This window comes from Thalassophryne amazonica, chromosome 19 (assembly GCF_902500255.1).
Source record: "Thalassophryne amazonica chromosome 19, fThaAma1.1, whole genome shotgun sequence".
NCBI lineage: Eukaryota > Metazoa > Chordata > Actinopteri > Batrachoidiformes > Batrachoididae > Thalassophryne > Thalassophryne amazonica.
Genome location: NC_047121.1, coordinates 26596950 through 26611437, shown reverse-complemented (window position 1 = coordinate 26611437; position 14488 = coordinate 26596950).

Genomic DNA, 14488 nt, shown 5'->3' with positions numbered 1-14488 from the left:
GCCTGCAACATGTTTCAAAAAAGCTGGGACAGTGGTATAGTTACCACAGTGTTACATCATCTACAACATTTTCAGTCAGCTGACCTCCCAGGAATACAGTAAATACTAGAGTCTGACCAGTATATCTGTTGGCTGATATTATCAGCCAATATGAGCATTTCATGAACAGATCGGTATCTGCATTATGAAAACTTTTTACTAAATACAAAATGCAGAAAACACTTTGGCTGTTTGAAATAGTGTTATTACATATTTTTCCAGCAGAGGGCAGTCTGCCAGCATTGTTTATAATGCTGTCAAGCACAGCTGGGGCCTCCATCACCCTTTTGTCGCATTAGAATATAATAGAATAGAACAGAATAGAATAGAATAGAATAGAATGTTTTTTATTGTAATTATACACAAGGTACAACGAAATTAAAAGACAACTCCCGTAGTGCAAAGGTGTAAAAGTAAATATATAAGCCAAATTTGAATATATACATGTACTTACAAGGAGCCAGTAGGTGTATATAAATAGAAATAGAATTCTGTGCTATTCATTGCATTCACCTTTATAAAAAATAAATGCAATGAATAGTGCAGACTGTTGGCTAATGTGCATTCAATACTCGTATTGCACTTGGGTAGAACGTGTTGTTGAGTCTAGCGATAAGAGGCAGGCAAAATGACCAGCTGCCATTCATTTTCAATCAGAGAGGGCATTTTTTTCTGCTACAAGAGACAACTGGTTGATATTCCGCCTGCTAGGTGGAGCCAAAATAGACTAGAAGTTTATTTTATGCAAATGCTGAGCAATGAGACATGGGAAGTTTCGAGCCGAGCAAAGGCAGTGTCGACTTCATGTTTAAACTGTAAAATATTCAATTCAATTACAATTTCATTTACATTTCTTTGTCATAAGGGTTTGCTAACGAAATGTTAGGAATCATTGGCATCTTACGCATACATGGCAGGTATTCGATCAGATTACATTAGATTAGATAGTATCTTATCGGTCCCTTGGGAAAACTCTCTCAGAGACTTTGAGGCACCAGCAGTATCATATAGTAGCACACAGGGTAAGAAGCACACACACTATCAAAAGTGAAAGTAAAAAAAAAAGAAGTATGTTAGTCTAGTTTTTTTTTACTCATTATATTGGTACTGGCCTCCAAATAAATCCATATCGGTCAGGCTCTACATTTGAAATTTGTATAACAGAAATGAACGCGGCAACTAGCAAGATGACTGCTGTGCTCAAGTGTCAGTCAAGTTCACAATGTCTGTCTGATGCCTTTTAACATAATCTGAAGTCTGCATTACTTAAAAAAGCACAATGGATAAACTAGTAACCTCATTTTTTCTTAGTTTTTTTTTTTTTTTTTGCTAAATTTTGGCCGCCTTTTTACTAAAAAAGTAACACTTTGTATTTGTAAGCTCTCACAAAAAAGAGAAAAGAAAATGAAATTTAATGAAGCTCCGAAAAATCTTGAGTGGCAGGCAAAGTCCTGAGCGTGTGTTATTTGATCCTTCACCCGCCGCATAGATATTAAAGGTTCTGAATGAATAAATTAGCCAAAATGAAGCAGAAGTCAAATCCTTTTCTTTGTGATGAAGGACGTTCCATCAGAATTGTTGCTTTCTGACAGAAAGTGGCAAAGCAATAAAATGACATTCTTTTCGTTGGCACATACTTTGGCCCTGTCACGTTGGTTTATTCCATAAAATATTTGTCTGTGGCTGCCCGAAGATTAGCCTTCTGCTATGATTTAAAAAGTACAAGGGAAAATGAGTAATCACACTTCTGTTCTTAAATCCACTGTGAAAAGAGTGTTTCCTCTAATTCTGCACACAATAGTGGGTTTACAGCTTTTATTTGGAAGTGGAGGGGTCGGCCTTAATTACAGCCATTGGAGACCTTATGTTGTGCTTTTGTCATCGCCGACATATCAGCAGTGGATGAGATTACTGTTTAATATTTCAATTTCCAAAAACCTGATTACCCTTCATTGATATCAATTTCTATACAATACAGCAGATTGTGACACATTGAAATATTGAAATTGACTCATAATGAACTTACATTTTAATATCTACACTTCAGTAATTATGATAATTCACCGTTTCCTTTTTCGTCTCACATAATGCTACAATTATTGTAGAAACACTTTTTTTTCTGAAGGGACCAACAAAGAGGCATTAATACACTGTAATTATTGTACATCGACAGACCCGACGCACGCTGCCACATAAACCAGTGGATGAAAGAATGACTGACTGAATACACGGAAAAATAATGGTCATATACATGTATCCCAATTGGTTAACATTAAAATGTGTGAATAAACAACTGAACAAATGAATAAGTGAATAATAAAATAATCTGAATAACTGAAATAATGCCTGACTGAAAGACATTTTGAATAATGATTGAAGAAGTGATTGAGTTCACGATGACAACAAGTGATGATGATGTTACACAATCAAAATAGCAGCTGTGTCCACATTCTCTGTGTTGCATCAGACCTGATCCCGTTGGATGTTGGACTTCACCAGGGCTGCTCTTGTCACCAGTTCTGTTTATGATGTTCATGAACAGGATTTTGAGGTGGAGTCTGGAACTGGAGGTTGTCTAGTTTGATGAACTCAGAACTGCATCACTACTTTTGAAGGGTGATGTGGTTCTGTTGTCCTCATCAGCAGTGGCATCTCCTGCTGACTATATGTGTACGTCATGGACAGGCTTCATTTAAGGGGAGGACAGCAGTAGGCTTAAGCCAGGTTTCACATAAACCAATCATATGTGAGTGGTGTTCAATAATTAGATTGTTTATCAACAGTGATTTTGAGGACAGTGACCTTATGTTAATGATACCCAAACTAAGGACCTCAGTGGGGTTGACAATTGGACTGTTGGGATTTGGGGTGAGTCCAGAGTAGAATATAGAAGATGGCTAAATTTAGGTTTAGGTTTGAGGAGTTCCATGCGGGTTGTAGGTATTAGACATGAAATATTTGATGTTGCAGGAACAGCCAGTGGGGCATCCTCAATTTTAATATCATCCAATGTAGTAATGGCTATTAAGTTTGCAGGACATATTCCTCTATGCTCTTTATGGACACGTCTGCAGAAACAGGCCACGGTCTCAACTTCATGAATTTCCCTCCCTGCCACATAAACTGCACTTTCACCGTTGTGGATTTTCTGCACTAATTTCCCCGCTAAGCTAATGGATTCCATGTCCACATTAGTCGTATACCCTGCAGGTTCTCCAATCACCTGCTCCATGGCTTGCTGTAGAGTCCACCACAACACCAAAAAGAAGGCCAGTTATCAATGAAACTAAAGCCTTGCTGTCTACAAAATTGCAGGACATATCTGCAGGACCTCAAGTGTTGTACCTGAGGTCCTGTGGACTCAATACCAGAATGTCATAGTGAAGAAAGAACTGAGCCAGAAGGTGAGGCTCTTGATTTAGCAGTCAGTTTATGCTTCTGTGTCAGACAGGTCTGTCAGATATTAAAGGTTGGATTTATTTAAAATGCTAATTTTTACTGTGATCACTTTTGCTGTGAGATGAGCAGGGGAAGTACAGGATGAAGGTGACAGGAGGATTAGGTTGGAGACAAATGCAAGGCTCAAGGTCACAGCTGTGTTTACAAAAAGGTTTTAATGTGCAGGCAAGCAATGGTCGGTACACGGAAAGGCAGTCCAAAACACAAAGCAGCAGTACCAAGATCATCAGGCGAGTTGTGGTCAGAAAAAACGGGCAGGAGGTCGAAAACACACTGAAGCAGGCAGATCTAGGAAACACGAGAACAACAGCTGGGATGATGGCACAAGGCGCAACAAACTGGCAAACAAACAACACCACCTGTGAGCTAATAAAGCCACAGGTGCCAATCAGCAAATTACAGACAGGTGTGCTCGGTGAGATCCAGGGACGTGGCCAGAGAGAGAGAGAGAGAGAGAGAGAGAGAGAGAGAGAGAGAGAGAGAGAGAGAGAGAGAGAAAGAGAGAGAACCACAGACAGACCCCAACGCCAATATCACAAGCACAGAAAAAAACAATAAAAGCAAGATGGAAATAAAAACAAACCAGAAAACCCCGCAACTGACTAGATAAAACGTCAGGCCCTGACAGTACCCCCACCCCCACAGCTGACCCCCGACGGCCGAGGAGAGGCAGGGTGAGAGGCATGAAAGTCCCGGATGAGCCCAGAATCCAAAATAAACCGGGAGGGAACCCACGACCGCTCCTCGGGGCCATAACCCTCCCAATCGACCAGATACTGGACACCCCGCCCACAACGACGGGAAGTCAGGAGCCGGTGCACAGCAAAAACCGGGCCACCATCCACGTACCGGGCGGCAGGCGGGGGAATGGCAGGAGGGCACAGAGCACTAGACCGGACGGACTTGACGTGACTAACATGAAAAGTGGGGTGGACACGCATGGACCGGGGGAGGCGGAGCTGGACGGAAACAGGGTTGACGATCCTGGAAACCGGAAAGGGACCAATGAACCGGGGAGTCAGTTTCCTAGGAATCCCCCGAAGGGATAAGGTACGCGTGGACAGCCACACTTTCTGCCCAAGGGCGTACGGTGGGGCGGCGGACCTCCGGCGATCCGCAACGGTCTTGTAAACAGCAGAGGAGCGTAACAGTGCGCGTCTAGCCCGTTCCCAGGTTCGTTGGCAACAGAGGATAAGACTGAGGGCTGAGGGTACAGAAGAGGTATTACTGACCGTGGGAAAAATCGAAGGCTGATGACCATAAACAACATGGAAAGGGGAGTAACCGGAGGACGCCGAGGGCAAACTATTGTGGGCGAATTCAATCCAGGGGAGTTGTGAGGACCACGAAGCTGGATGTTGGGAAGTGAGGATACGAAGACCCTTTTCTAATTCCTGGTTGCAACGTTCTGTCTGCCCATTGGCTTGTGGATGGTAACCTGAGGTTTAACTTGACGTGACCCCGAGGAGACGACAAAACTCCCTCCAGAAATGGGACACAAACTGTGGACCACGGTCAGATACAACATCCTGAGGCAATCCATGTAACGTAAAGATGTGAGACAGCATGACCTCGGCTGTCTCCTTAGCAGATGGCAGGCGTCGCAAAGGGATGAAATGAACCGTTTTAGACAATCGATCGACAACAGTTAGAACCACCGTGTTTCCCTTGGAAGACGGAAGACCCGTAACAAAATCTATGGAGATATGCGACCAAGGACGTTTTGGAACCGGAAGTGGTAACAAGGGCCCCACGGGTGGACGGTTAGATGACTTTTGTGTAGCACGTACATGACAGGCATTGACGTATTCCACCACGTCCGTGGTTAGCCCTGACCACCAAAAACGCTGTTGTATCACTGATATAGTTTTTTTGATTCCCCGATGGCAGAATAAGCGGCTGTCATGACACCATCTTAAAACCTCCCCCCTGAGCTCCTTGGGGACATAAAGGTGGTCAGGTGGACAGCCGGAGGGGATAGGTCCCTTGCCTATAGCCGACTTAACTTTAAACTCAATGTCCCATATGAGCGCAGACACGAAACAGGTTGCGGGTAAGATGGTGACGGTTCAGTGGACGCATCACCGGAATCCCCCTGCCATGATAAGGCGTTGGGTTTCCCATTTTTAGAGCCTGGTCGGTAGGACAATAAAAAATTGAAGCGACTGAAGAAAATTGCCCACCTAGCCTGGCAGGAATTAAGCCGTTTGGCCGTACGCAAGTACTCCAAATTTTTATGGTCAGTGTAAACCAAAAACGGTATCTGTGCCCCCTCCAACCAGTGCCTCCACTCCTCTAAGGCCACTTTTACCGCCAACAGTTCACGCTCGCCGATACCATAATTCCGTTCTGCAGGACACAGTTTTTTGGATAAGTAGGCACATGGGTGCAACCTACCATCGGATGGACTTCTCTGAGAGAGAACGGCTCCAACCCCAACATTAGAGGCATCGACTTCCACCATGAACTGCCGAGCTGGGTCAGGGAGGAGTAGCATGGGGGCCGTCGTAAAATGGCGCTTTAAGGCTCTGAACGCTTCCTCACATTCTGGGGTCCAGACATACGGACAGAGTGATGAAGTAGCTACATGCAGTGGCGCCGCAATGGTACTGAAACTTCGGATAAACGTACGATAGAAGTTTGCGAACCCCAAAAACCGTTGGACTTCTTTGCGTGATACGGGTGTGGGCCAATCCCGTACTGCCGCCACTTTCTCAGGATTCATTCTTATTTCCCCCTTTGATATAACATAGCCCAAAAAGGACAAGCTAGATCTATGGAATTCACACTTCTCCGCTTTCACAAAAAGCTCATTCTTCAGGAGAGTTTGTAAAACGGTTCGTACATGACACTTGTGTGAGGCCAAATCTGGGGAAAAAATGAGGATGTCATCCAGATAAACAAAGACAACTTTATTTAGGAATTCGCATAGCATGTCGTTCACCAAATTTTGAAAAATGGCTGGAGCATTTGTGAGGCCAAAAGGCATGACCAGATATTCGTAATGGCCGGATTGGATATTAAAAGCTGTTTTCCATTCGTCCCCCTGTCTGATCCTGACCAGATGGTATGCTTTGCACAAATCCAACTTTGTAAACACTGTAGCTCCCTCCAACAACTCAAACGCAGAGGTAATGAGTGGTAGCGGATACCGGTTCTTTACGGTAACGTCATTTAGACCTTGGTAATCAATACAGGGACGGAGTGACTTATCCTTCTTCTCTACAAAGAAGAACCCTGCCCCCGCAGGTGAAGATGAATGACGGATTATACTAGCTGCCAAGGACTCCCGTATGTATTCATCCATCGCGTGGTGTTCAGGTGCCAACAGAGAAAAAAGTTTCCCGCGGGGCGGACTCGCACTGGGGAGAAGCTCAATGGCACAATCAAAATTGCGATGAGGAGGCAAAGATTTGGCTCTCGCCTTGCTAAATACGGCAGCTAAGTCGTGATAACAATCGGGTACCGCCGCGAGATCCGGATTAGCACCCTGCAGCGTAGGTGTGGGTTTTAATAGACATGAGAAATTACAGGTGGAGCTCCAGGACGTGATTTCACCCCTAACCTAATCAAAATTTGGACAGTGTCGTTGAAGCCAGGGGTGCCCCAAGATTAGCGAGTGAGTCATATTGTCTAAAACATGGAAACTGATTGATTCTGAATGTATTTGAGAAATCAACAATTTGACAGGCTGTGTGCGATGAGTTATTTGACCCAGGACATGGCCGTCCACAGCACGTACCACCAGAGGCCGCGAAATCTTAAATAGTTTCAGGTGGAGGTACCTGGCGAGAGAAGACAGAATTAGGTTGGCATCTAAACCAGAATCAATAAAAGCAGAAACTGCAATGGTGGTGTGATCAGAGATTAATTTGGCTGGGATTATTTTCTATGTTGAAACAGGGGAGATTGAATTAAGACTCAGCCGCACTTCCGCCCTTGACCGCGCAATGGCACCCCTGGCCTGACATTCAGCTAACAAATGGTCCAGAGACCATCCACACGGCGGCGCTGTCGCTCAGCTGGAGTCAGGCGCATGCGCCCGAGCTGCATCGGCTCCTCTGTGTGGTGTTGAGTCGGCTCTGTCCAGGCATGTGTGGAGAAGGCGGAGCGGCCAGGAAGCGTGTGGGGTTGAAAGTCTGGCTGGCGGCTTCCACGGCGAGGACGGTCTTGTAGTCGACGGTCCGTGCGGATGGCGAGCGCGATCAGGTCGTCCAAATCTTCCGGCAGATCTACGGCCATGAGCTGATCCTGGATTTCTGCCGACACACCCTTGAAAAACACGTCACGGAGCGCAGCCGGGTTCCATTCACTCTTTGCTGCCAGTATGCGGAAATCAACTGCATAGTCTGCGACTCGACGACTGCCCTGCTTCAGTTTTATCAGGGACCGAGCTGCTTCACGTCCCGGTGCCGTGTGTTGGAACACTTGCTCGAGGGCTCTTGTGAATGCCGGGAGAGAAGCGCAGGCGGGAGATTGATGTCCCCACTCGGCCGTTGCCCAGGCTGTTGCTCGTCTGCACAGGAGAGTGATTTATGTAAGCAATTTTTGATCGGTCTGTCGGGAACATGGAAGCCATGAGTGCAACTCGCACTGGGTGATGAATGGTCTGACATCTCTGGAATCTCCTGAAAAGCGCTCAGGATGGGATAACTGGTTGCAGATAACTGGCGCTGTCGCGGATGGTGGCAAGGCAGCTGACAGTCCCGGTGAAATGCTTGGGGTGCCGGTGGCTGTGTCTGACGTAGCCTGACGATCGAGCCAGGGACAGTAGCTGACTCATCTGATCACTGACTGATGCCATGAAAGTCTCTTGGCGGGTGACGAGTGCGCTAAAGCCTGAGGTTAGCGTGTCAAGCTTTTCTTTCTGTTGTGCGAGCTGTTGGCTGTGGTGCCGTACCGCCAGGTGGAATGGATCTGAGCCTGCTGTCTCCATTGTTGGCTAGTTTGTTCTGACAGGAGGATTAGGTTGGAAACAAATGCAAGGCTCAAGGTCACAGCTCTGTTTACAAAAAGGTTTTAATGTGCAGGCAAGCAATGGTTGGTACACAGAAAAGCAGTCCAAAACACACAGCAGCAGTACCAAGATCATCAGGTGAGTCGTGGTCAGAAAAAACAAGCAGGAGGTCGAAAACACACTGAAGCAGGCAGATCTAGAAAGCACGAGAGCAAGAGCTGGGATGATGGCACAAGGCGCAACAAACTGGCAAACAAATAACACCACCTGTGAGCTAATAAAGCCACAGGTGCCAATCAGCAAATTACAGACAGGTGTGCTTGGTGAGATCCAGAAGAGGGGCGTGGCCAGAGAGAGAGAGAGAGAGAGAGAGAGAGAGAGAGAGAGAGAGAGAGAGAGAGAGAGAGAGAACCACAGACAGACCCCAACGCCAAAATCACAAGCCCAGAAAAAAACAATAAAAGCAAGATGGAAATAAAAACAAACCAGAAAACCCCACAACTGACCAGATAAAACGTCAGGCCCTGACAGAAGGGAATCAGCCAGTCGGTCAGTAGATCCACAAATTGCTCATAATGAACAGTTACGCCAGTCATTCATGATTACTCTTTGTGTACAGACTCATGACACTTGTGACTTGTGGTAGGGAGGGGTATTATTTCAAAAATTTTTGAAATCTATAAATTTTTGCATGGAATGGAAATATACATGAAATAAACCATAACAGTATAATTTGTGGGTCATTTGGTTCCAAAAACCCATATGGACCGAGAGTTTGAAAATTTCAAGTAACGTGTGTGTCGTATATGTGCTATTGACGTAGAAAACCACTCTGTTGCTTATAATTAGTTCATTGTGACCATGTCATTCTTTACATGTGATGATTATACTCAACTGATGTTCCTGAAATAAAAACTACATAGATTTTGTTTGTTACAATTGATCATAACATATGTACTGAAATTAGGTTTTTTGTCAATTACTCTTAAAAAACACCAGATAGGCTTATTGTTACTATAGAAGTTGAATATAAACTTGGGCTCAAGCAACATTTGGAGACAAATTTCAAGTGTCTAGGTGCAGCGGTTCTCAAGATATGACATTTTCGTCATAATTAAATTCCATAGTTTGCCCGGTTTATTTTTCTGTAGGTAATTCGGTCGGCGAGGCTTACTATCGAGCCGAGGCAGCATCGCCCCGACAGCAGTCAGGGCATGGAGTAATCCATCAAACATGAAAATCCATCAAATGTGAAACGGTAATTCTGGATCAGAATCCACATCAATACTTTCGTATGGTAGCTTAAATTCACCCATTTCGGTGGCGATGGCGGTATGTGACTTTCTCTTGCTCTCAGCTAACAGCGCTAACAGCTAGCAGTGCGTGCAGCTGGTGTTCTGTTGAACTGTGTGTCTCTGCATAAATCGACAGTTCTGTGTCCCGACAACATTGCGCAGAGGACAGGAATAATATTTGACAGGAATGACATCTCGTCAGAAGGTCAGGGTCAGGGCGCGGAGTAATACATCCAAATGTGAAACGGTCAAATATTTTGCCACTGTTACCCCGATATTATCGTGTCTGAAATCTCACACTCCTAACCAATCAGATTCTCTGAAAAAATGTCATTGGATTAGAATGTGCAATATACACTCAACAAAAATATAAACGCAACACTTTTGGTTTTGCTCCCATTTTGTATGAGATGAACTCAAAGATCTAAAACTTTTTCCATATACACAATATCACCATTTCCCTCAAATATTGTTCACAAACCAGTCTAAATCTGTAATAGTGAGCACTTCTCCTTTGCTGAGATAATCCATCCCACCTCACAGGTGTGCCATACCAAGATGCTGATTAGACACCATGATTAGTGCACAGGTGTGCCTTAGACTGCCCACAATAAAAGGCCACTCTGAAAGGTGCAGTTTTATCACACAGCACAATGCCACAGATGTCGCAAGATTTGAGAGAGCGTGCAATTGGCATGCTGACAGCAGGAATGTCAACCAGAGCTGTTGCTCGTGTGTTGAATGTTCATGTCTCTACCATAAGCCGTCTCCAAAGTCGTTTCAGAGAATTTGGCAGTACATCCAACCAGCCTCACAACCGCAGACCACGTGTAACCACACCAGCCCAGGACCTCCACATCCAGCATGTTCACCTCCAAGATCGTCTGACACCAGCCACTCGGACAGCTGCTGGAACAATCAGTTTGCATAACCAAAGAATTTCTGCAAAACTCTCAGAAACCGTCTCTGGGAAGCTCATCTGCATGCTCGTCGTCCTCATTGGGGTCTTGACCTGACTCCAGTTCGTCATCGTAATCAACTTGAGTGGGCAAATGCTCACATTCGCTGGCGTTTGGCACGTTGGAGAGGTGTTCTCTTCACGGATGATGCGAAGGAGATGTGTTGCACTGCATGAGGCAAATGGTGGTCACACCAGATACTGACTGGTACCCCCCCCCAATAAAACAAAACTGCACCTTTCAGAGTGGCCTTTTATTGTGGGCAGTCTAAGGCACACCTGTGCACTAATCATGGTGTCTAATCAGCATCTTGGTATGGCACACCTGTGAGGTGGGATGGATTATCTTAGCAAAGGAGAAGTGCTCACTATCACAGATTTCGACTGGTTTGTGAACAATATTTGAGGGAAATGGTGATATTGTGTATGTGGAAAAAGTTTTAGATCTTTGAGTTCATCTCATACAAAATGGGAGCAAAACCAAAAGTGTTGCGTTTATATTTTTGTTGAGTATAGTATAATGCAACTCAGAAGTATTCAGACCTGTTAAATGAATCGCGTTTGCTGTCTCTGTCTGAGACCTGACCTGATGTTGGAGTGGAAGAGAGAAGGAAGGGACCAGATGAAATCCATGCTTGAATCTCCCATGTGCCATCTGTAAAACTGTAACAGAAACTTCACATCTTCTTTTTAATGAATATTGTTCTATGTGCCAGTCCATAACAAAGGTTTTGATTCGAAATGATGGGTTCTTCCCCTGGATTTGATAATATGCTGCTGATCACTGATCACCTGCTGGGATAGTCAGCCAGAACAAAAACCTGCAGACTGTTGCCCCTTTGTGGCACAAACAGTTTTATTTGTACAGGTTTCTCTGTTTTCTAGCTCTGAATTTTGGTGCAGAGGTGATGCCTGTGAAACATCAGCTTCCTTCTTATTTATTTATTTATTTTTTAATTCAATGTGCCTTTCTCTGTGCTCACCTTTTGTTATGCTGTGTGTGTCTATGATGGAGAATTATTCAAATCCCTGCACCGACTTCCTGCTTTATCCACCAGCCTCCACTGGCCTGAATGAAAGCACAGCGCTGCTTTAATCTGAGACCCTTGGGAGCAAGCGTCACTGCTGTATGTGTGGTGAAAGTAGCATCCATGCTTTGTCTACACAGGTCCACCTTGAAGCTTCGCTCACTGTCTCCTCCTGTCGAAGCTCAGACCTGCAGACAAGGAGGAAGCCTTCATCCTCCCTCCCTCCTGGGTGCCTTCTATCTGTATAATGAAACAGGAAGGCCCTGATCCTCCCCAACCCAACAAGGAACATTGCATCTGATAACCAAAAAGTAGAGCTCATGAATAACCAAAAGCCACATTTACAACAGAAGAACAAAACCAAGACTGGACCCTTGAATAATGTGCACATTTATTTTGGAAAAGTTTTCTGCAGCAGTTTTCAACAACATTTTGGTATCATGAAGCAGCAAAGCACAATTTTCTTTGAATGTTTAAATTAATTTTGGTGAGGACACATTCTTTAGACCTCCCAGCTGAGGTGGTTCGGGCATCTGGTAAGGATGTCCCCTGGGGGCCTCCCAAGGGAGGCGTTCCAAGCATGTCCATCTGGGAGAAGACCCCCCAAGATTAGGTGGAGAGATTATATCTCCACACTGGACTTGGAACGCCTCGGTATACCCCAGTCAAAGGCGGTTAATGTGGCCTGGAAAAGAGAAAAGCCAGAACACATTCCTCATGAATGCCATTTTTGCTGGGAAAAACTCTTGTTTGCCTTCAGTCTGTCTGTGGATAGGCTGACTATGATGATCAGTAACTTCTTGGGGATCCCACAAATTCTCAGGATGTCACAGAGAGCAGTGTGATCAACTGAATGGCTGCAAAGAATCAATGCCGATATTCACACTTGCATAGGGTTAGAATGAGATTGATGGTTGACATCTTGGGCGTGAAACCAGACTGTTCCCTTTGCTGAGCACCAAGTAGCTAGAACTGAATCTTATTTAAAATAATCCTTGCAATCACTTTCGCCAGCACAGAAAGCAGTGCAGTTATTCACTGCAGTTGTTCTAATCTATACGATCACCCTTCCCATTGCATATTGGGTCACCAAGTTCTAATCTTTAGGGATAACACCTGTTTCCCAGACTGAAAAAAAAAGATTGCTTCCAATGCTGGGAGAACAGCATATCCACTGACCTGGAGGAGTGCAGCTCCAATGCCACAGATCCCTGGATCCTTCCCTGCACTCAGCTTTTTCAAGGTCATTGCAATTTCACCAAGATTTAGTGGTTCACAGTTGACTGGAGAATCAGCAATAAAGTCCCTGGAACAGGATCAGCCATTATCTGGTGGTTGGCTCTCACTGCGGTATTGTATCACTTCCTGTTCCGGAGCACAGCGGTGTTTTGCTGTATCTGTTAGCTGTTTAATCTGCGCAGTTAGATTGATCTAGTTATCTAGATAACAATTTGTTTCCCAGTGTAATCTTCACGTGCCTTAACTAAAGCACTCCCTCTGCTGAATCACCTCTAAATTATTTACACATTATTCACTTTGCGTGTTTTTAGGAATCCGCTAGCTTAGCGCAGCTACTAGCTCTTAGCCGGTTTAGCATGGCGGCTTCTCCTGTCTCTCCCGCACTTTTCTGCTCTGGGTGTGAAATGTTTAGTTATTCCTCGGCCTCCTTTAGCAGTAATGGTACTTGTAATAAGTGTAGCTTATTCGTAGCTTTGGAGGCCAGGCTGGGCGAATTGGAGACTCGGCTCCGCACCGTGGAAAATTCTACAGCTAGCCAGGCCCCTGTAGTCGGTGCGGACCAAGGTAGCTTAGCCGCCGTTAGTTCCCCTCTGGCAGATCCCGAGCAGCCGGGAAAGCAGGCCGACTGGGTGACTGTGAGGAGGAAGCGTAGTCCTAAACAGAAGCCCCGTGTACACCGCCAACCCATTCACATTTCTAACCGTTTTTCACCACTCTGCGACACACCCGCCGAGGATCAAACTCTGGTTATTGGCAACTCTGTTTTAAGAAATGTGAAGTTAGCGACCCCAGCAACCATAGTCAATTGTCTTCCGGGGGCCAGAGCAGGCGACACTGAAGGAAATTTGAAACTGCTGGCTAAGGCTAAGTGTAAATTTGGTAAGATTGTAATTCACGTCGGCAGTAATGACACCCAGTTACGCCAATCGGAGGTCACTAAAATTAACATTGAATCGGTGTGTAACTTTGCAAAAACAATGTCGGACTCTGTAGTTTTCTCTGGGCCCCTCCCCAATCGGACCGGGAGTGACATGTTTAGCCGCATGTTCTCCTTGAATTGCTGGCTGTCTGAGTGGTGTCCAAAAAATGAGGTGGGCTTCATAGATAATTGGCAAAGCTTCTGGGGAAAACCTGGTCTTGTTAGGAGAGACGGCATCCATCCCACTTTGGATGGAGCAGCTCTCATTTCTAGAAATCTGGCCAATTTTCTTAAATCCTCCAAACCATGACTATCCAGGGTTGGGACCAGGAAGCAGAGTTGTAGTCTTACACACCTCTCTGCAGCTTCTCTCCCCCTGCCATCCCCTCATTACCCCATCCCCGTAGAGACAGTGCCTGCTCCCAGACCACCAACAACCAGTACAAATCTATTTAAGCATAAAAATTCAAAAAGAAAAAATAATATAGCACCTTCAACTGCACCACAGACTAAAACAGTTAAATGTGGTCTATTAAACATTAGGTCTCTCTCTTCTAAGTCCCTGTTGGTAAATGATATAATAATTGATCAACA